Genomic DNA, 21,746 nt, shown 5'->3' with positions numbered 1-21,746 from the left:
GAGGAGCCACCGCCGGCTGCGCAGCCCGCCCTCCCGTGTCCCACCCCCCCCATCTCCGCCCCTCCAGTCCCAGGCTCTGCAGCGAAGGAAGCGTCGCGGACGTCCCACCCCCGCAGGGAACTGCGCCCGCTGCCCCCGCCCGGCTCCGCACCGCCCGCCCTGGCTCCCCACCCCCCCCTTTGCTCTCCGGACCGTCGGCTCCGGCGGAGAGAAACGGGAGCAGCAGTGCCTTTCCCCCCCCCTCCTCCACTTTTTTTTTGTTGTTGTTGTTGCTTTCCCACGCTGGCTGAATGTGACTTGACCCCATTTCAAAAAGTTTGACATAGTGCTTCAACATTTCCGCATTCCTCCGCGACTACAAAGGCTGCAGCCGCCTCCTTCTGCTTTCTGTCTCTGCTCTCTGTCTTCACACTCAATGAAATCCTTCATGTGCCTCTCTCGAAGCCTTCCAAGCACCGCAAGGGTCGCCACCAGCGCTGCGACAAGAGGCCGCACCAGGGACCACGGCTCCCGCGTGTGCGCACACACAGATGCGCCCAAGTGTACACTGACCGGCGCGTTGCAGGGCTGGAGCTGCTCACTGCGGGGTGTGCGTTTGAACTCCGATATTTGAAATTCTAAAAGTAAACTGGAAAACTGGAGCAAACGTGAGTCCTTGCGGGGCTTCAAGCCTGGGCACTGGCAGCCTGTGTACACTCCTCCAAGTGTGCATAACACGCCCTCAGGGGTTGCCAGCAAGACGCCTGCTTTAACATTTACCTCGTGGTGGGAAGGTGGAGCCCACATCCACACCTCAGCGAGCTGGAGAGGGAGCTCTCGTGGGGAAATCAATATGGGGCACGGAAACACATTCTCCCGCACGGAGTCCCCAGAGACAGTGCGTTTTCAACCCTAAATGTGGATTATTGTATGACTGTCCCAGTGGAGTTAAATTCCGTTTGAAGAAACTGGATAAGGAGTGTTTGTGTGGGTGTTTTTGCGCACGGCTATGTGGGAGCAGGCACAGGATCTCAGAGTTGGGGGGTGTCCCTAGTGTATGATGTCCTTCTCTAGCCAGATTAGGAGAGGCTCCTTTAGCTCCCCCAAACTGGCCCCCGTAACTACCGCCTCGGTTCGTAAGGGGTTAATCAAAGTGGATTCAGAGGACATACCCCCCCACCCCAACAATCACCCATACCCACACCCTCGCTTCCGACCCTAGTCAAGCCCTCATATCCCCCCCGGGAACCCCCTCCCCCACCCCGCAGCCCACCCACCCGAACGCCCAGATCCTCACCTGAGGGACCCAGCCGCATGTGGCCTCCCAAGGGGGCTGCGAGTGTCAGTCCGACCTCCGCACGTGTTCCAGGGCGGCGCGGAGCAGGTAACCAAGCTCGGAGGAAGGAGTCACCAGCACTCTCTCCGGCTAGGGGGTGGGCACAGCGGCGGAGGGCGGAGGGACGGAGGAGGGCGCCGCCCGCGCGGCTTGCTGGGGGCGGACGGGGGCCGTGGGGCTCCGGCCCGGGCTCGGGGCCCGAGCCGGGGAGGCAGCAAGGGCGGGGGCGGAGGTTTGGGAGGCCAGCTCTGCCCGAGACCCACTGGGCGGCGGGGTTGGGGGCTCGCGGCGCAGTGGCGAGCAAGTGTGCAAATTAAAGCCTTCCGGAGAGAAGAGGAGGCGGCCGGACCCGGCGGTGCTCTGAGCCTCCCAGCTCCCCAGCTCTCGGCTCCAAGTGGGGGGCGAGGAGAAGAGAGCGGGGGTGGGGTGGGGGGAGTTAAATGAAAATTTCCGGCTTTCGCTGCAACTGGAGTGGGAGACTCTTGCGACTAAAATAAGAAGCGTGAGAGGGAGAGAAGGATGTGTCGTCGGGAGTCGGCGGAGTTTCCAAACCCAGGGTCGCCCAGAGTTGGGGTTTTAACGGAGTGAGGCGGGGGTATCAGCAGTTTGAGAAGTAGACTGATGGGGGAAAAAACAAAACAACCGACAATAATTATGAGGGGCCGGTGGGGATGGGAAATACCCACACTTTCCAAGAAACTGAAAAATCAGACCGAAAAATAATTCTTCTCTATTAAAAAAAAAAAGTTGGCAGAACGCCTTGCAGAAAAGAAAATACTAATCTGTCCAAGCACTTTTCACTTTCAGCATGAGCTACATTTGTTTTGTTTTCCTCCGCTTCCTTTCGGCCTCACAAAGCCCTATCTTTTCCTTTTGGACAGAGGGTATGATTTGGAAATTGTCAGGCACCCTTGTGGTTAACGATCTACTTGAAGGGACTGGCCGGTTCACAATTATTACGTGGTTAGCAAATGCTGAGGGTTTACTAAGGTATTTCTGAGGAGCTAAAACACTAAAATTCAATGTAAATAACAGAACTACAAGATCACACACACACACACACACATACACACACACACAATAGAGAACGTGATTCAGTAGGTGCTCGGTTTAAATGCATTATTGGAATTCTGAAATTTGAAACCTTGTAAGAATGTATACTTTACCTGCTGAGAAAACCTGAATGCAATTATTTCAGGTGAAAATGAGATTTTAGAGGGGGGAAAAAATGTATTCAATACTTCTACCATGGAGTAAAACAAAACTTAAAATAACTTTAAAAACAAAAAGAATTCAGTGTTGTCCAAAATCTTTATCTGTAGAATACTTGAAACCTTTAAAACATCTTAAAACAAAGCTTTAAAAATTATTTATTTCAGTGTTCTGTGGAAAAATTAAAACCCAGCAAAATTCTTTTTGAATTAGAAATATTACCTCTATAAATCTTTTGACTTTTTGAATTAAACTATATTGCTAATTTCACACTAGATCAAAATTTTACCTTTATAAAATTGATTCTAACTACAGTGTGAAGTAACAGGTTAGGTAAATAAAAATTGTTGCATTTACATTAGCAAATATTTTGCAATGTATTATAAGAATTTTTTTCTTAAATAATAAAAATGAATAAGTGTGTTTCCTTATGCTTAAGATAATTCACAAAATACATTTTGTGTTTAGGAATGTATCTTCTAAAATAAAATCCAATTTCTGAACAAAATTTGTAGTTTTAAAGATATCTATAATCTCATATGCCCTCTAGACTTAAGAAAGCAAATTGTTGAATTTTGTATTACATAAAATATTTATATAAAATATTGGATCACTACAAATCATTAGTTAAACTTTACACCAGAGACATGAGTGGGAATCCTCCATTTTGATTATTGTTCTCATTTATTAATGTTTTTTAAAACAAGATTTACTTGCTGGTGATCAACACATTTATGTAATTCAGAAATAATTGTTAATAGATAGCCATAGGAACCAGCAAATGATTGTGAGAATTTATTTGAGTAAATAATTTGTTTTAAAACTATTAAGCTGTAAATAGCTTTAAAATTAACAGAAAAATATATTTTATACACTGCATTGCATTTTTAATTACTAAATTTGACAGCAACCTTAGATGGATTAAGAATTCCAAAATTTAGTTTACTAGATTAGTTGGTCAATGTAAAAAATGAAACTTTATTTAATTACATATGTTAATACTGAGTGTTAACTCTCTTTATGTCACCTACTTTCTCTGATGTTGTTAATTGTTCACTCTCCCTGGTTATGGTTCACATTAACATCTGGTTGCTTAAAGATTCAGACCAGGAAGTTTTACAATGGATTTTATAAAATTAGCAAATACCTGATTGTTTTTGTTTATGGATAACTTCCTCTGTGGGTAACAGGTTATCATAACAAAATTTGTGCAAAGTTTATAAACTGTGAACCAAATTCCGACTCCTTTGTTTAGGAAACTTCAATGAAAACATAGCACTCAAGAATAAATAATTATTTGCACCAATATTTTCACACTGCATATCAGATGAGTCTAAAATTACAAATCATTTTACAAGTTTTAAAAAATTAGAACTCATGAACCTGTCTCTAAAATGATGTTGTAGCTTACACTAAAAATTTTCTTAGTGTAACAGAAGAGATGGAAATATTTTATAACAAATATCTGTAAATTTTGGTTTTCACTAAGGTAAAAATAAAATTTTAAATTCTGATTTATAATTTATAACCTTGTTTAAGAAATTAGTAATTTATTTAAAATTAGCAATTATATAATATATATCTAATTCTAAATTATCTCTGAACTATATTACTTATTTCAATTTATAAAATACATTTTCCAGAAACTCAGAAATAAGGTTTGCTGTTATCTACTACACAATGATTTTAATTAGAGGTCCATGTAAATGTATACTTTTTGTCTGTAAACCTCTCCTGTGTATTGATTTGATAACTGTGAAATCAGTTACACTTATTTTAAACTTGATTTATATGTGTATGTAAATGTTATCTTTGTTGAGTAATTACCATGAAAAAACTATCATTTTAACAGAAATAGCATAATAAAAAGCAGTGCATTTTTAATGCATTCTTCCCCCATTCCCAGGCATTTCCAAGGTATTTTCTTGGTCTTCCCTTAAAATATAATGAAAAATTTCTAAATATCCTAGGAAAAATTGTTTGTACGACCAACTTTTTCAGTTGTAAAATTATGAACTTCAAATGATTTTTAAAGTTCAATCTTCTCAATAAATTATTTCCCATCAGTTTGGAAATGACTTCGGTTTTTTGTTTTATTTTGTTTTTGCATATAATCTAGTGTATTGCATTTAAGCAGCGAAACTTGAAAAGATTTTAGTATTTGCTGTGGGCAAAAAATATATGGAGTTGTAGCTTATAAATTTCAGGAGAAAAAAAACGGACATTATTATCTATTGGAACATTCCGTTTTCATGGATTCTACTGCTCTATAATTATCCCTGGTCAACATGTCAGTACTATGTTCATATTTGTATAATTGTCATCATCTTTCTTATTTTTTTCCCCTTTGATGGGCACTCATATCTTCTTTTTCCTTTGTGTGTCTGTGTGAATACCTGTACGTTTTTGGCATATTGTGACATGTTTGAAACGTGTTCTTAAGATCCTTTTATCAACTATACTAGAATTTTGAGTAATCAGAAAAATAACTATGGAAATACACTTATAAAAGTTGGTGATAATCACATGGAAATACCTACATTTCCTCTCCATTTATAGTGTCCTTTACTTTTCACTGACTTCTAACATTTCTTTTTCTTTTTCTTTTTTTTTAAGAATAAATACTTGCATCTCAACTGCATAGATGGCCTAACAACTGTGTTGCCATAGTTGCCTTTGGTTGAGCTAAAAGTTGTGTACATGCTTTAGGTAGACCATTCAGATAAAGCAATAAAGGTACAGCACAGTGGTGGGGACAATGATGATAAAATGGAATCTGGGAGATAGGAGGAAGGACAAAGAAAGACACCTGGGAAAAATTCTATGAATGGCCTGGCAGCAGGTGCAAGGTGAAGAAAGCATAGGTTGAGGTCCTGGGGCCAAGAGATGTTCCTCAGTGCTTTAGGTATGACAACCCGGGCGATCTGATTCTTTCAGAATGAATAGCATTCTGTGTCTATACTATTGTGTAATAAAATCTGCCTTACTGAATGAGATTGTATAATGTACGTGTCCATATGCATGTAACTGTTCTTTGTTGTCTCATTATGGATTTTCCCTGAAAATAACATACAATAGAATTCTTTGCAGAATTCTTTGAATGCCTAGAAAGATGTATATGATAACATAGTTCTGTGGATCAGACATTTTACCATAAATTGAAGAGAGGGTCCAATTTTTAAACTCTTCTATAAATTTGTTCAAAGTTATTCATAGCTTCTTATACCCAATACCTAGCACAGTAACTGGCAAGTATTTTACATCCAATAAATGTTTCGTCAATGGGAAAATTAGCTTTATATCTTTTAGTCTGTCTTCTTTGGGACAATTTCTTTCCATTTCCTTAAGGAGGATATATTAGAATAATTTTATATAATCCTAGCAAAGTTTACTGACCAGTGTGCTGATTTCAGGACCTCAGAAATGTGTCGTCTCTACTGCAGTTCCTTTTCTTTTAGCCCTCTTCTCTAAATTCTACCATCTTTTCAAGGCCCAGCTCCTTAAAACCTAGAAGTTTCCCTTAGCTGAACAGCATTCCCCTTTGCTCTAACTCCTTGAGGACATCTGCTTTCTACCTTCCTAAAAGTGTGATGCTCTGCTATGTACCACCCTGAGCTCCCCAAGAGTGACTGCCATGCTTTGTTCCCCTTGGCAGTGCTCCAGCACCTGGCTGTGCCCTCTGGCCATAGTAGGTGGTAAATCAATGCTGCATGGTCTTGTCTCTCTCCATGAGTATGACTAAGTCAAGCAGGCACAAAACAGACTAGAATAGTGTGACATAACTAGAATAACATTTGAAAAGTTGAGGACAATGTTTCACCTTGCTTAAACAGGGGGGGAGGGGGGAGACAGATCACCTGCTACTTTGTGTGGATTTATGTTTTCGCCTGTGTGGCATATATTAGTTCTTTAAAACACTCTTGTGTAAAAGAAAATGTATTTAGATGAATTTCTGAATTTGTTGGAAAGACCAATTCTCAAATCTTATCTAAAAGAAAATGTGTTTAGATAATTTTCTCCATTCCCTATTACTGGAAATGTCAATTAAATGATTTTTTTTAATCAAAAGAGTAAATACTAAAATCTTAGTTAAATTAGATACTATATAGCCCAGAACCTGGAAAGACTGGTGATTTTATTTGTCAGTATCCTCAATATCTATGTGAGCATACCCAGAAGGGCAGAATGCTTGATTTCTAAGTCTGGAGCCTTATATTTTGTTCCTAGTTCTTTGTCTCTCAGTAATGCTCATAGTACGCTTGAGGACCAGTCATTTAACCATTCTGACCTTCAGTGTTTCTGCCTATTAAATGGGATTGCTAATCATTCAGAAAGATGCTGTGAAAATAATGTAGAGAGAGGCAACAAAGGGTTTTATCTCCGCAAGATAAGCAGGTATAAGGGAAGTTCCTGGTCTGTGTGTCAGGGGACCTGAAATTTAACCTGTGGTTGACCACAAACTACCTGTATGACCTTGGACAACACACTTAAGCCCCTGGGCCTTAAGGTGCTTGTCAGTAAAAGAGATGATTCGACTGGATGATTTGTAAAACTGCTGCAGCTTAAAAATACTCTAGTCCAGTCCCACATTCTATGCCTAGCACCATTGTTACACAGCAGGGTTATAAATCCCCTAAACAAGAATAGTGCCAGAGGATGGGACTCTGATGTCAGCAACCCAGACAGGGGTCTGGATTTCCAATGTGAATTTTTATTGGGGTCTCTTTAACTTAACCCTCTAGATTTTCAAGACTGAACAGAAATGAGGACTTCTAGAAAGATACTGGGGAAATTCACTAGTGTTTTCATTAGAAATAGGGAGAGAGGAGCCAGATTTTAATTTTTTTGGCTGAAAGTGTGATGAATTAAATTAATCATTCCTCATTAATAAAATGTGATAAATAAATTACAATAGTACACAAAGAACCAGGATACTCAAGATAGAAATGTTGGGTGATCACAGAAATTCTTTAAAGATATGAAGCATAACTTTGGGAGATGTGACTTGACTCTAAACCACTGAAAGCATCAGTGGTAGCCAGCCTTCTGTGAGGTAGTGGCAAATGGGGGGTCAAAGGCAGTAGCCCGAGAATCTGAGGAGCTCCAGCAATATTTGAAATCCTGAGAGCTGCCCAGCCAAAGCCATTACAAAAACGTGTGTAGAGAACAGGCTCTTGCCTCTGTATCCCTATTGTCCACCACATTGGCCCAAGTACATGGTTTTAAGGTTCTTCCTGGATGTGTAGGGACAGGACATTTAGACAGTTGGAACCAGATAGTCCTGGATGACACACCTGGCTCCACTATGTGACCTTGGACTAAGTTCTTAAACTTTCAGATCCCCAATTTCTCTCACCCATAAAGTAGGGATACTATTATCACGCCAGGTTGGTGCAAGAATTAAATAAGTACTTACTGTGCATTTTGCACTTAGTGGACACTTAATAAATATTAGTACACAATCAATATCCCTTTCATGAAATCACATTTTCTAGTCTTTCTCTTTTTAGGGACAGCTAATCCTTTGACTGACATGTCCTTTTTTTTTTATTATTGATTTTAGAAAAAAAGGAAGGGAGAGGGAGAGAGAAACATCGATGAGATTGACCACCTCCTACATGCCCCTCACTGGGGATCAGACCCACAACCTGGGCATATGTCCTGACCGGAAATCGAACCAGCGACCTCTTGGTGCATGGGTCGACGCTCAACCACTGAGCCACACCAGCTGGTGTGGGCGATGTGTCCTTTTTAACTGGACACTATATATCCAACCATTATAGGAGGACCAACCCTAAAATAGACCGCACTTAAAATAATCTTGGGCTGTCTTTGGGTACATGAGGAATGGACAGGCGAGTGAGCTGCCTCACCTGAGCTCTCTCTTTCCTGCCCAGATCTTATCCCAGAGCTGCTCAGTCTCATTAGTCTGTTCTTCACTGTCTTCCTCACTTTCTTCCCTCCAAGTGGCTTCATTCTTCCTTTCTCCACTGCTTTGGTGTGACCCTAGGGCCACTCAATTCTGCCCCTTAAATCTGTACCCTTCATTGTTTACATCTGTCTTTAAATCCCTGGGCTCGGCTGCTGCCTTCCCCAAAGAGCTCTCCCGTTGATCATGTTCCCACAGTCCCTGGCTACCTCTCACTCCTCTTGCTGGAAGCGCTGAGTGTCACCCTGTTTGTCATCCTATCAGTCTCTTCCCTACCCTCGACTCGGTCTTCTTGGCTTAGCAGACGTTTCCTTGTCCTCAGATGTCATTGTGCTTCCTACCCCATACTCTCTCCCTCGAAACTCTGCCTCCCTTACCCTTTTTTCTTTTTCTTTAACTTACCAGGAATATTTCCACCGTTCCTCAGCTTCTTATCCTTTGATACTCAAATGCTGCCTTGTCAGTCATTTTCCTTACAACTCTCTTATTCCTACCATGGACCATCAGATACTCGGACCACATGGCTCTTGAATGTGTGTCCTCCACTCTCTCTTTTTTTTATCCTCACCGGAGGACATTTTTTGATATTTTATTCAGATAGAGTGGGAGGAAGAGAGAGAGAGAGAGAAACATTGATGTGAAAGGGACACATCTAGTGGTTGCCACCTGCATGACCCAACTAGGGCTGGGGACAAACTGCAACCAAGGTACGTGCCCTTAGTGGAAACCGAACCTGGGTCTTTCTGGACCACAGGCCGACGCTCTAACCGCTGAGCCAAACCTGCCAGGGCAATCCTCCACTCTCTCTTACCGACATCCCCAAAATGATGATCGACTCCTTCAGAGTGGGGTCTGTGACTTTTATTTGTTCACCTTTAAGTCCTAACCCAGAGTCAGTGAACAAGAAATGTTGGTTGAATGAAAGAGGTGATACAAGAAGCATAGGTACCACCAGATGATTGTCCACCTGAGCAATGACCTGGCGCTCTACCAGGCTCACCTGCTTCCTCCCTGCTGCCTCCTTGATGGATGAACCTTTAGACAGGGTAGGTAACTGTCTCCATTTCAGTTGTTTCAACACCCCCCTCCGTCTCCACCTTTGGGTGGCACCATCGTGGCCTCCCTCGACAAAAACACACAGAATGGTTGACAGAAAGCTCATGAAACTGAGTTGATCTGACCAACCTGGATTCGTGCTTCATTGGAAAGAGCCGTGAAACCCAGGCAGGGAAGTTTAAACTTGATTATCAGGCAAAACACAAAACTGGTTAAAGATTCCTGAGCAGGAAAGGTAGCTGTAGGAGCAGCGATAGCACAGAGCGGTGTGCAAAGATGACTGGTAGCAGCAGACCCGAGACTGGAGTGAGCAAGTCCAGTTCACAGGCTCCTGCAAGTGGTAACAAACAAACAGACAAACAAACAAAACAACCCAAGGTGATGGCTCGGAATGAGAAGGAAAAGAATGGCTACAGGAAAGAATTAAAAGTAAACATTTGACAGGATTTGGTAAATAACAAGGTAGACAGAATAATGAGAAGAGTTAGCATATATACAGCCTGCTGGGATGGCTCCAAACACTTCATATAAGTTAACTTATTTCAGCCTTCTGCTTATCTCCATTTTGCAGACAATGAAACCGAGGCATAGGACCAAATCTGTAACCAGGTTTTGGGTCCGAGGTATCAAAATAATGATAATAATAGTTAATAACAGATAAAAGAAAAATGGCAAAAGAAGTTGGCTTGGTGAAGGTTTAGGGGTTCCACTTCTGAATTTGAGACGGCAACCAAATGAAAATATCCAGTTGCCACATGGAGTGGAGAGCTTTTCTCTTTTGCCTAATGCTGCCTTAAAATACACCCAGATCCACCATCCTGGTGAAACCCACTGCTGCTTTAAATGACGTTCTGCTTTTCTTCTTTCTTACCCGCAGGGCGAGTTTCATGGGTTGCACAGAAGGGCCCTGTGCTTGGTATAATGCTTGGCTGTTGCCAACTTCATAATTTTTTTTTTACAAGGTGCTCACATTTTCATTGTAGACTGGGCCCTGCAAATTATGTATGGGGTTTTGCCTTCCTGATGGAACGTCTGTGATTGACATTCCACGGTTCAGGCCTCCGTCATCTTCTAGAAATGATTGCTCCTTCCACTGCCTCCATGAAACTGTTCTTTCCAACGTCATTGTTGATGCCGTCAAACGCAGTTGTTTTTCTTAGTTAAGCTCTGCACTTCTAATGCTGGTTTTCGATCTTCTCTTGAAGTGATCTCCTCCCTTCGCTGTCATGACACATGGTTTCTGCCACTTCTTGATTTGATGGGGCTTTTTTGGTCTTGCGTTGCCAGCTTTTCCTCTTGGTCCCACATCTAGAGGTACCTTCCAAGATCAAACAATCAGTGGTTGATTGTTCTTCTGCTCCTTCACCCCTCTACACGTCCTCAGACGTCCCTATGTTATGACCATAAAAATGGAGTTCCATCATCCTTATAGTGTTCACTGTCTCAAACCTAACCACAAACCTGACCTGTTTCACTCTCCTGTTTTTAATGTTTCCATTCGTTAACTTCATAACTCTTCAAATGTGTGGTTTCTTCTCACTCTGTTGGCCTTCAGCTTTGACTTCTCTACTCAACCAACAGTCCGTTGTAAGGCATTTCCTGATTCTAATTGTTTTAGGTCACCCTGGGAAATACTTTGCCTAATCTTACCCTGTTCCCTGGTCTTTCGTCTTGAACAGGTAGTAGAGGCTGATGTTCCTACCAAGTTCGCCTTAACTTTGCAGTGTTCTCTCCCGACCTCTGCAATTCTTCTGTCTGACACTGAAGCTGAACAAGCCCCAGATCGAATTTTGCATCTCAGACCACCCCACCCACCTTGCTCCCGCCCATGTTTGCCCAGCCAGGAGCTTTCTTGAACTGCCTTTAGACAGCGCTACTGTGTTTCCCTACTCAGTTCTGTGTGCTGCTTTCCAGAAGATTATTTCCTACCTTCTTCTGTCTTCTCAAATCTCTAGCACTTTCTTCCCCTCCTCATTGTCATGATGCCCTTGCTTTTTATTTCACCAAGAAAATAGAAGAAACCAAGGGAGAAATTCCACACACTTCCTTTGCTTACCCTTCTTGAGCTGCCTTTTTCCACTGTCTCCAGGACTCCACTCTCTTGCTGCGTTTTTCCCTCACAGCCACTCCTACTCACTCCCTTTGCTGGTTACTTTTCTTCTCCCCAACCTCTCAGTTGGTGTATGTCAGTCAGTTCTGGCTGCTATAACAAAAATACCATAGATCGGGTGACTTAAACAACAAGTATTTATTTCTCATAGTTCTGGAGTCTGGAAAGTCCAAGATCAGGGTTTCCTCATGGTCGGGTTCTTGGTGAAGACCCTTTTCCTGGTTTATAGACAGCCTGGTTGTATCCTCACATGGTAAAGAGCAGAGAGATAAGCAAACTCTCTCCTGTCTCTTCTTATAAGGGCGCTAATTCCTTCATGAGGGTTCCACCTTTATGATCTAATTACCTTCCCAAGACCCCAATCTCCAAATGCCATCACACTGAGGACTGGATTCCAACACAAACATGGAGTCTGTAACTGTGTTCTGAGGAACAGTCTTTAGACTGGATCTCCCCTCCCTTCACTCTCAGTAACCTCATCTAGTACCAGCCTTTAAATATCATTTGCAGTCTGGCCGGTATGGCTCAGCGGTTGAGCATCGACCCATGCACCAAGAGGTCGCCGGTTTGATTCCGGGTCAGGGCACATGCCCAGGTTGTGGGTCCCATCCCCAGTGGGGGACATGCAGGAGGCGGCCAATGGATGTTCTCGCTCATCAATGTTTCCATCTCTCTCTCCCTCCCACTTCTTCTCTCTCTAAAATCAATAAAGAAAAAAATTAAAAAATATATATCATTTGCATACTGCTACTCAAAAATGTATATCTCCATTTAGGTATCCTTTTTGAATTTCAGACATATATATCTAACTGCCCACATAATATTTCTGCATAGATGTCTGATAGGCATCTCAAATTTAACACATACAAAACTGAAGTCTTTATTTTCTTCCCAAACCTGCTTCTCCCCCAGTTTTCTCCATCTTAGTAAATAAAAAAACAAACAAATCTGCCTTTTTTTTTCTTGGTTGCTTAGTCCAAAATCTAGCAATCAAGTTTGACTCCTGTTTATTGTTCACACCCTATTTGCACTCCATCAACAAATCCTGGCAGCCTTCCAAGTCACACCTGGACCACTAGTGTAGCCACCTTCACCTGTTACCTGGTCTATTGCAGTAGCCTCCTACCTTAACCCCTTGCTTCTATCCTTGCCCTTCTGCCTTCTCCACACAGCAATCGAAGTGATTCTTTCTGATTTTGGGTGGGGGGGCAGGGGTTAATTCTCACCTGAGGCTATTTTTCCATTGTTTAAAAAAAAATTTTTTATTATTATTTTTTCTTTTTAATTTTATTATTAAATTAAAGTTGACATACATTATATTAATTTTTAGATGTACAACCTTGTGACTAGACATTTGTATAACTTATGAAGTGATCATCCTGATAAATCTAGTACCCATCTGACACCACATATAGTTATTACAATGTTATTGACTATATTCCCTATGCTATACTTTATATCCCCATGACTATTCTGTAACTACCAATTGGTACTTCTTAATCTCTTCACCTTTTTAACTCATCCCCCAACCCCCTCCTATCTGGCATCCTTCAAAATGTTCTCTGTATCTCTGAGTCTGTTTCTGTTTTGTTCATTTATTTTGTTCTTTAGATTCCATATAGAAGTGCAATCATATGGTATTTGTCTTTCTTTGTCTGACTTATTTCACTCAGCACAGTACCCTCTAGGTCCATCCATGTTATCACAAATGATGAGATTTTTTTAATAGATGAGTAATATTCCATTGTATATATGTATACATCTTCTTTATCCATTTATCTATTGATGGACACTTAGTTTGCTTTTATACCTTGGCTATTATGAATAATGCTGTAATAAACATATGGGTATATATATCTTTTCAATTTAGTGTTTTGGGTTTCTTTGGATAAATACCAAGAAATGGATTCTTATTTGTCTTGTTATAGCCTTTTTTAAAAAAGTTTATTATTATTTTTTGCATTAAATGTGTTAATTTTTTAATTTATTTTTTGTATTAATTTATTTTTGTTACAGATGTTTCTTTTTTTCCCCCCATTGACACCCTCCTTCCCATTCCCCAACCCCATCCCCAGTTTTTCCTTTTTTATTGATTTTAGAGAGAGAGGAAGTGAGAGGGAGAGAGAGAGAACATTGGCCACCTCCTGCATGCCCCCCACTGGGGATTGGGCCCACAACCTGGGCATGTGTCCTGACCAGGAATCGAAGCAGTGACCTCTTGGTCCATGGGTTGACACTCGACCACTGAGCCACACTGACTGGACTGATTTTTTTTTTTAGATAGAGTGAAAGGGAGGGAGGGAGAGAGAGAGAAAAAAAGAGAGAGGGGGAGGGGAGAGAGAGACTTGGTTGGTTACCTTCCACATGACCCCAACCAAAGCCAGGGATTGAACCTGCAACCCAGGTACGTGTCCTTGACCGGGAATCAAACCTGCAAACCTTCAGTCTGCAGGCAAATGCTCTAACTGCTGAACCAAACTGGCCAAGGCCAAAGTGATTTTTTAAAAATTTAAGTTAGATCATATCACAGCTCCGCAGAGTCAAGACTCTCCAATGTCTTCCCATTTCCTGCAGAGTAAAATCAAAGTCGCTTATGTGGTTTACAAGGCCTTGCATAGTCTTGCCCTACTTTGCCACCACTCTGATCCCTCTCACGCTCCTTGCTTCCTCTGCTGCAGCCACGCTGGCCTCCTTGCTGTTCCTCAGGCTGACCAAGCGCGTTCACACCTCTGAGACTTTGCACTTGCTGTTCCCTCTGGCTAAAGTGCTTTTCACCCACTCACCTGCATGGCCGCCTTCCTCACTTCCTTCAGGTCTCACTCAAAAGTCATTAGAGGGATGTTCTCTAACCACACTAAGGATACATCCACTCCAGGCTGTATTCTTCTTCACTTTATTTTTCTTTCTTAGCACTCATCACCATCTGACACATTATAGGTTTGTTTATCTGTTTAGTGTCGGTGTCCACCCCATCTCCTGAATATAATTTACAGGAGATCAGGACCTTTGATTTATATTCTCTTGTGTTACTAAAACAGTCACTTGGCACGTCGTGGGCACCGAGTAAATATTTGTGGAATGAACGAATAAATAAGCTCTCCTCTTATTACCTCCCAGGCTTACCACTAGCCAGTCTTTGGCTGGTGACAGTTTATTAACCTAGAATAACTATCTATAATATGTATCTTTGTGCAATCCTTCTAATTTAGGTATTTTATATCCAACCAATAGTCTTCTAGAAGCTTCAGCTCGGATCGTTCACAAAGGTGTTACTTAAGGATAACTAGATTTACATATCATAGATAAAGGTATATATAAAATGACTATAAGTCAGTATATTCAATTAATTGAAATGATCTCTTATGCCCTGGCTGGTTTGCTCAGTGGTTAGAGCGTTGACCCGTGGACCAGAGAGACCCGGGTTCGGTTCCTGCTGGGGGCATGTACCTCGGTTGCAGTTTGTCCCCAGCCCTGGTTGGGGTCATGTGGGTGGCAGCCACCTGATGTTTCTCTCTCTCTCTTCCTCCCTCTCTCCCTCCCGTTCTGAGGATGAATGCAGAAGTGTCCTCGGGTAAGGATAAAAAAAAAAGAAAAAGAAATTATCTCTTACACTTGAATGTGTGTGTAACAAGTGTGAGTTTTGTTTAAAATAGTCGTTTCTCCTCACATAAAGAGTGGGAAGCAGGCTGGAAGTCAGAGGTGGCCAGATTCATATTTTCATCCACCACTTTTCTTTCCTACCATAGTATGGTTCTTGCTGCTGGAGGGTAGCACAGTGGTTAGGAGTAGGGGCTCTGGAGCCAGGTTGTGCTGGTTCAAATCCAGGCCTTGCCACATGTTAACTTGTGTTCTTGGTACGTTACTTAATTTCTGTGAGTCTCAGTTTTTCTGTCTGGGCTGAGACTCTCTGCCTCTAGGGTTGTACTGAAGATTTAATAAGTTAATCCATGTAAAGCAAAGGATTGGCACATAGAAAGTACATGCGAGTGATGATTATTACTAATATTCCTCCTGATAAAACAGCTGTCACTTCTTAGCATTTCACTGTCCTTGTTCCTGGGCACCTGGCCCAGGATTTACTGCACAGCACTGTGTCCAATCGGCATAACCGCCACGCCCTCGGAGCCCTGGTTAGTTAAATCATTCCCTGATTTAAGAAGGCTGAAGTACCTCAAAAAGACAACGTAACACTGAACCAAAGCGATTAAACTTCTTGTATTTTAATTTCTCTTCAATACATTTGTACCTTGACACATTACATTTCTAGACCAAAGTGGTTTATACACCTCTGTTATATGTTCAGTCTTCTTCTCCCCCCACACTTCCTTCCTTTTCTCCTTTTCATAAATTCTGCCTTTCCTTACTTTCTTCTGTTTCCTCTCTCGTACACTGCACAGTCTGTTCTGCGGAGCTCTCTGTCCCCTCTCCATTCTTCTGCTGTCTCTTTCTGCTCTCATCCACAGAGGAAGATTTCCGAAGGAAAGGACCTGTCCAGTCACCAGGAAGAGTCCCCTGAAGCAAACCTTTCAGAGCTCTCACTTCCTGGGTAGAATTGGCTCCTTCAAGCAGTCTCTGCTTTAGAGATCAGAGGCCCTTCATCAAAGGCTGTTCGCTGCTCAAGTTGATCAGAAATGCCATGTCAGCACTTTCAACCCCTGTGTGGGTTATACCAGCAGCAGCCCGTGCTTGAGAAAACAGACTTGTCTCATCGACAGTCATGGGCTAACCAAAAAATCGACCAGATCCTATTGTATTGTGTGTTGCCCTTAGGGGGCATCGATGAAACAGTGTGGTTGCTTTGGTGCCTAATAAAGTTCACTTCCAGTAGTGATGGGAATGGAGGTGCGTTTAGCGGAAACATTTTTTTCCTTTCTCCTATTAGACTAGGAACTCCCTGAGTGAAGGGACCGCTTTCTGCTGTATTCATCTGTAATGTAATGACTAGTGTCCAGCTGAGTGTCTTACTCACAATGTGTGATGAATAAATAAATATTCTCTGAATTTTTGCTTTCTAAGAATCAGATAAATGTGGTAAAAAAGAGTACGTGAAGACTAAAAAAATAAAATCATGAATAAGGAAAGTGCTTTATGTGATTGTCATCCGGGTGGCTTTGTAAAACATAAAATTCTAAGCACTAAATTGTCATACTGGTAAAAAGAAAGAATACCACAAATCTCTGTAGTCCTATGAATTTTTATAGCATCTCTTCTGTGGCAATTATTACTATAAATTATAGTGATATGGGAATGTATCTTAATTCTCTCTATTACTTGTAAAACTCCTTGGGGAACTAGTTCTTAACTGTTGTAACATACACATCTGATACACTCAATACCAGTCCGCTGAATAAAGAATGAATGATTATTAAATGGATGACACTATACTTCCATTCACTCAGAATGTTGGAAAAGATTTTACAGAATTGAATGGTCTTAGTAAATAAAAGTTCCTATTTATATGATCTACATGGGTTGACATTTAAGTTAAAATTAAATTAAACATAATGTTATTTATTTTTTTATCTTCACCCGAGGACATTTTTTGTTCAGAGAGAGGAAGAGAGACAGAGAGAGAGAGAGAGAGACAGAAACATCAATGTGAAAGGGACACATCGAGTGGCTGCCATCCGCACGACCCAACCAGGGCCGGGGACAAACTGCAACCGAGGTATATGCCCTTAGCGGGAACCGAACCCTGTGGTCTCTGGACCGCAGGCCGACGCTCTCACTGCTGAGCCAAACCGGCCAGGGCAACATGATGTTATTTTTATGAGTTCTGGTCAAGATGGTGGAATAACTTACTGAGGTATAACTCACAAATAAAAATTGCATATTTTATGGAAAAACAAAACAAAAGGCACTTCAAGATCTTTAGTTACAAAATTAGGAGAAACCAACTGGTCTCCTAAAAATACATATCTTCATCTTTTTTTTTTTTTTTTCCTACCAGTACTTTACCATGCCTTTAAAAGAAATATGGTTTTTCAAGTTGTCTGGTTGTATGGATTCTGAATAAAGGCAATTTTATATTTTGGTTGGAAAGATTTAAGAAGGCTAAAGTACCTCAAAAGACAATATAACACTGAACCAACATGATTAAAAGTATTGTATTTTAATTTTTCTTTAATACATTTGCATCTTGACATATTACATTTCTAGACCAAAATGGTTTGTACATCTCTGTTGCTTGAGCAGGAGGAAATCATTATAATGAAAAGAGTTATTGAAAATGGTCCATGTTGTGTAATTCCCAGGATAAATGGGCTGAATAGCAAATATTTCTGTTGTGAACTGTTTTATACTGAAATGTGCATTATTAAACCCATTTGTTGAACACATTGAAAGATCGAATATCTTCCTAACCCGACACTGGGAAATGTTTATTTGCCATTCCTCTTTCCTCTGCTCAGATCTTGTTAGATATCATTTCTGGGTTTCCTGGAATCCATCCCCATTAGAGGAAAAAAATCATAGATGAAGAAAACAGAATTTACAATTTATAAACACATTTTAAACAAGATTGTAAGAAATGTAAAATAGTATACATAATAGAAACAGCATGTGGCAAAGCCTGTAGAATGACATGGTGGAATGACTATTTTTTATACTATCATAAAGATCCTATGCATTTGAAGAACAAAGAAAAGCACATTAGTCATGTTATAAGAACGTGAGTGTAGCAACCAGAATGCTCACGATCAGGATAGTTCGGGGGTGATATTATGTTCCTTTGATTTTCTAAACATGTTACTTTATGTATACTGTGTGTTTTTATACGTTTAACTACTGTCCTTTAAAACACTGTGTGTGCAATCAAGTTGTTTCATTTTATTTGGAGTAATCATATGTGAGCCTGGTTCCATGTTTCAGTTACCACCAAAAATAGTTAAAGCCTATGCTGAAACATCAAGGGAACACCCAAACACTAGAGTTGAAGGTAATCAACAGCTGGAGTGGAAGGAGCGGAGAGCAGGCTCCCTCTTGGAGGGTTCTTTTCTTTCTTCTTCAGTAACATTATTTATCTAGAGTTGAATTGAAAGTCGGACATCCAGGTGTAGATTCATTATTTACTCATTCATTCAATAAATATCTATCGAGTGCCTACAAGCTTGGTATTAAGCATGGGGACATATTACAAGAAGTTGTTAATGTGTTATTGTGACTTCTGAAGAGACCTCAAAATTAAAAAGAATTGAAAGTCACAAATGGTAGTAAAAGTGCCTTTGAAGCAGGTGGAAATTGAGGGAAGTTAAGTGAAGAGACAGGTGTCATGTTGAGACGTAAAGGGGATATGAGACCAGTTGTATTTGATTGCTTCAAGAAGCCTTTGCCATGAATGATACAGGAAAGATTCAAGAGGTTTGAGGTGCACAGGTGAGGATTACGTGTGTAGAGCTCTCGGGGAGAGTATTCCCAGCAATGAATGTTGTTGGCAGTCCCAGCACAGTGGGAGGGAGCATGATATGTTATGGTGAGCCACAGCACTCTCAGGTTCTCTCCAGTCATACTCTTGGGCATAAACAAAAATATCGGACAGCGTGTATATTGTGGGTTTGCTCACTGAAATGGTGGAACACAAGAACATGATGGGAGCCCTGGCCAGTTTGGCTCAGCGGTTGGAGCGTCGGCCTGCGGTCCGGAGAGACCCGGGTTCGGTTCCCGCTAAGGGCACGTACTTCGGTTGCAGTTTGTCCCCGGCCCTGGTTGGTCGTGCAGGTGGCAGCCACTCGATGTGTCCCTTCACGTCGATGTTTCTCTCTCTCTCTCCCTTCCTCTCTCTCCCTCCCACTCTATCTGTACAAAAAATGGAAAAATATCCTCGGGTGAGGATAAAAAAATAAAAAATAAAATAAAAAATAAAAAAGAACATGATGGGAGCCTTGGTGTTTAAGAGGCAATAATGGCTGAGAAGAGTTCATGAATAAATGAAACCATGAAGGATTTCGTGTTATTGAACTTGGTGAGCAGAAAGCAGGGAGGGGCATGGAAAGGGAAAGGTGCCCTGGTAGATATGGGGGTTGTGTATTAAAAACCAAACATCCCAAATAACAGTAATGGTTAAATTCAGGTTGTGATCTTGCTAGTACATGGCTGAAGTAGGGTGGGATTGGAGGGCAACAGTTAACAAGATCACGGGACCCTAGAGTTGAGGTAACCTATGGGTCCCTAGCATGAGTTTTGAAATTGTCAGAAGTGATAATGAAGAATGATGATGTGGAAAAAGTTATAAGCTAGGTATTGTATTAATCTAGAAAGGTGGAATTGGGTCTCAAAGGAGTTTAGTAAATAATACCTGTGGTGTTTTTAAGACAGTGGAACAGAGAATTGTTGTCAATTTTAAATGACAAGGAAAAAGAATTGGACAGCTGAGTAGTCCACAGGTTTAAAGTCTGGACTTGTAAGTTGCTGGAGAAAAAATTACAAGAGAACCAGAATTTATTTTGAAGATATTCTTATACTATATATAAATCATACAACTACATTTTTCTAGATTCATACAAATAAATGTTAATTTGATGTTGTTGATTTGATTATTCATCATTATGGATACTGTTTCCCAGCTTTAAAAACTGTCAAATACTGGCCCTGGACCAGGCAGCTCAGTTGGTTATAGCGTCTTTCTGATACACCAAGGTTGCAGGTTTGATCCCCGGTCAGGACACATACAAGAATCAACCAATGAATGCATAAATAAGTGGAACAACAAATTGATGTTTGTCTCTCTCACTCCCTCACCATTAAAAAAATAAAAAATGTCAAATAGTGGGAAGATACACTTTCCCAAATGTCAGATACCCTAGGCTTTTTACACACATTAAGAATTAGATCCAGCCCTGGCAGTTTTGGCTCAGCGGTTAGAGCGTTGGCCTGCGGTCCAGAGAGACCCGGGTTCGGTTCCCGCTAAGAGCATGTGCCTCGGTTGCAGTTTGTCCCCGGCCCTGGTTGGGTCAAGTGGGTGGCAGCCCCTTGATGTGTCCCTTTCACATCGATGTTTCTCTCTCTCTCTCCCCCTCCCACTCTATCTGACCAAAATATGGAAAAACGTCCTTGAGTGAGGATTGAAAAAAAGAATTAGATCCAGTGGGTAGAACCACTGAACCTTGAGAGCATGTTATTTTTCCAAGTAATCCTCTGTATCTAAAAGGAAGACAGTGTATTATTTCTAACTTTTTCCCACTAGTACCATAATTTATTTAACCCTACCTACATAATCATGGTCTTGGACTAGTTTTTGAAACCACCATTATATTGTATATGTAAAAGATAACTGATAGGATTCTTGAAATGTATACCTTTTGCATTAGAATAGAGAACACAAATTTTTATGAGTTTTCTGACATATGAATAATGGTCTGATTTACAAGCACACTAGTAGTATATACATAGATATTCTTATTTTTGTTGTTGTTAATCCTCACAGGGGGATATTTTTCCATTGACTTTTTTAGAGAAAGTAAAAAAGTAAGAAAGTAAAAGGGAGGGAGGGGGAGAGAGAGAAGAACATCAATGTGAGAGAGATTGGTTGGTTGCCTCCCAAATGCACCCTGACCAGGTGCTGGGGATCGAACCTGCAACCCAGGTACATACCCTTTACCAGGAATCAAACCTGAGACCCTTTGGTTTGAGGGCCAACACTGTATCCACTAAACCACACAGGTCAGGGCAATATTCTGAGTTTTGCAAAACCAGTTTCTTACAGGAATATCTACCTAATTTATTTACACAGCATAGTGAATGCTGTTTAGATCACAATATAATAAATCCTGTTTGTGCTTTATCACTAAGAGCAAATAAAGTCTATTCATTCATGGGATTAATTTATTTCCCTTCAATCCTTATTTAAGTATGCCAAGTTCATGGAATTCCAAAGTAAGATATTGCCACTTTCCTACTTTCCTTCCTGCAGTGTCAATTCTCCTTTGGAAGATGGTCATCTCGTCAGCTGGATCCTTCTCTTAGTCTGACTCTGTATGATATGAGGTCAGAGGGCTTTTGTTTTCTATATCCATGGGGCCGACTGTCTTGTCTCAATGAGATTAAGTGACCTCTGCAGATAGTGACACCAAAGCAAGGGTCTGTGGGCTGATGGTTAGCATACAATATGGCTGTCTTTCTTTTTTTTT

General features: G+C 41.2%; 1 protein-coding gene and 1 long non-coding RNA gene across 2 annotated transcripts in view; one reads left to right on the top strand and one right to left on the bottom strand.

Moving 5' to 3' along the window:
* CDK6 (cyclin dependent kinase 6) overlaps positions 1 to 1,386 on the bottom strand; it is a 241,563-nt gene extending 240,177 nt beyond the window's left edge. Inside the window, exon 1 of the mRNA XM_036247057.1 lies at positions 1,277 to 1,386. The gene's annotated coding sequence lies outside the window, so the exon portion shown is untranslated. The remainder of the gene's footprint in view (positions 1 to 1,276) is intronic.
* LOC118620059 overlaps positions 1,282 to 21,746 on the top strand; it is a 74,224-nt gene continuing 53,759 nt past the window's right edge. Inside the window, exon 1 of the long non-coding RNA XR_004957363.1 lies at positions 1,282 to 1,363. This is a non-coding gene — a long non-coding RNA (uncharacterized LOC118620059). The remainder of the gene's footprint in view (positions 1,364 to 21,746) is intronic.

Source organism: Molossus molossus, unplaced genomic scaffold (genome assembly GCF_014108415.1).
Source record: "Molossus molossus isolate mMolMol1 unplaced genomic scaffold, mMolMol1.p scaffold_m16_p_7, whole genome shotgun sequence".
In the NCBI taxonomy this organism is placed as follows: domain Eukaryota; kingdom Metazoa; phylum Chordata; class Mammalia; order Chiroptera; family Molossidae; genus Molossus; species Molossus molossus.
Note: the sequence above shows the minus strand (reverse complement) of the source record. Positions and strands in the feature narration are given on the sequence as shown.